A 2150-nucleotide genomic window follows, 5' to 3' on the forward strand; every position below is an offset into this window, starting at 1 on the left:
GCCGGGAATAACTTCCGCCGAGAAGGACGAGACTTCCGCCTGCGGTGCGTAGGCGGTGCGTCAGTTCCGGCGCTCCCTGCTCCCCACGCACGGCCTCGGGGGTCACACAGCGCCCTCGCCTGGCCGGAGGAGGGGTCGCGGGGCCGGGGCGGAGGGCGCGCGCGGCGGGAGAACTGCGCCGGGAAGGCGGCGCTGAGGTCCGGTCCCCCCCGCGGACAGGGGAGCGGCTTGCGAGGGGGCCCCGGGCATCAGTGCTGCCCAGCCGGGTCCAGGGTCTGGCTGACCTGGGCCAGGGGTCTGGGGGGACTTTGGGAGCCTGGGGGGTGAGGGTAGGGGGGTCAGAGGGGCTCGGAGGGCGTCCAGGGGTTTCGGGGAGTCTGGGGTCTCCGGAGATCGGGGGGTCTGGGGTCACCGGATCGGGGGGTCTGGGGGAGCGGGCGCGGGCTCTGGCTGGGTGAGAGGAAGGTGGGGGGCGCGCGGGTCTGCTCCTTCCGCGCTCACGTCGCTTCTCCCCCGGTGAGCGCGCTTCCTTTTTTTAAATTTTTTGGTCGGCGAGGCGGGTGGGATCTTAGAATCCCCACCAGGGATGGAACATCCGCCCCTCCAGTGAAATCTCAGTCTTAACCACCGGACCGCCAGGGAAGTCCCCTGCTTCTTATTAAATGAAGGCTATGGAGGCCCAGCCTTGTGCGACAAGGGACGCCTCTCCTCCCCCGCGAGGCCCCGCTGGCGACCCTACACTACCACCCACCCCATCTTGGCCCCACCGGAGCTGCCAGCCTTCCCCCAACCCAGGCCAGCCGCAGGCCTTTTGTCCCTCTTCTGCCTCAGAAGCCCCTCATCTATCCCTCCGCCTCGGTGACCCTGGCTCTTGTCTTAGCATCTCTGCTCCCCTGACTGTGGCTGACTGACCTGCCCACTGCCTTGCCCCAACGAACTCCACCTGGAACTTTGCCCCCCACCTTTACTCTGCCTGCCGGGGGTGGCCCCAAATGCCTGTATGGACCAGACACTTCCAATCAGTTGTGCACTGCCTGTGGGCACAATTCCAGATTTGCAGCACAGCCTTTCTGAGAATCAGACTGCAGATGGTCCATCTTCCGGGTCCTGTGAAGAGGGGCAGTTGAAGGGGCAGCCCAGAGCCGGGCTGACCTGCTGCGAGTGCAAAACAGGCTGTGGGTGAGATGAGGTCAGAAGGAAGGAGATGGCCCCTGAGACCCGCAAAACCCCACAGATGAGGGGTAGGGCAGGAAAAGCCCACCCAAGGCAGAGGGCTGCGGTCGGCTCCGTGGCTGCCCTCTGCAGCGGACAGAGAAGAAGGCTGGGGCACTGAGACACTGGCCTCTGTAACCTGCTAAAGGGTGGCCACTCCCTTGTAGAGCCCAGGACCACATCCTGCGGGAAACTACCTGTGTGTGACCGGGTGTGGTGCGCTGTCCAAAGCACCTGCCCATGTGTGAACTCATTTCAACCCTACAGCAACGCTGTGAGTGGGCAGGGCACTGAGGCCCAGCAAGGCTGCCACTAGCCTGTCACAGATAAGGGGCAGCAGTGGGGCTTGAAGCCGGGTGGCCACCCACATCCCTGCTGTCCACCAGCAGCTGCTCTGCCCCTGCATCATCTCCGCGCCCCTTGACTTCTCAGATCCTTTTAGCAAGTCCTCTCCTTCTTACGTGAAAACGTCTCCTACACTCCCCAAATTCCAACACAGAAAGTAATTCTAGAGAGTCAGGATTCTCTCATCTGTCACTAGCTGTACTGCCCTTTTTTTGTGTCGTGGGTGTTATAAGCGTGCCTCCTGAGTCTGTGGCACTTCCAAAGGAGGCCTGAGAGGTGATTAGACTCATCAGGATCATTTGCTTAACCCCAGACAGCTGTGCCCACCGTTCCTGAGAGGCACAGAGCTGTGCTCACACCCGTCTCTTCCTCAGGTACCTGTGTGTCCCTCAGCCTTCCCCCCTCACTCTTATATGGTCCATTCCTCCTCGTCAAAAACTATTCTGTTTATATAAATTCAACCAATCCTTTGCTCTAAATAACAAATATCCTTTCTTTAGCTCTTAGCTCTAAGCAATAATAAAACAATTTCTTACCAGTTGTGTAGGACTGTGCTTTACTTTTTAGTATAATAATATTCTCAACAAGCTTGT

The sequence above is a fragment of the Bison bison genome, unplaced genomic scaffold (genome assembly GCF_000754665.1).
Source record: "Bison bison bison isolate TAMUID 2011002044 unplaced genomic scaffold, Bison_UMD1.0 scf7180017864063, whole genome shotgun sequence".
Classification (NCBI taxonomy): Eukaryota; Metazoa; Chordata; class Mammalia; order Artiodactyla; family Bovidae; genus Bison; species Bison bison.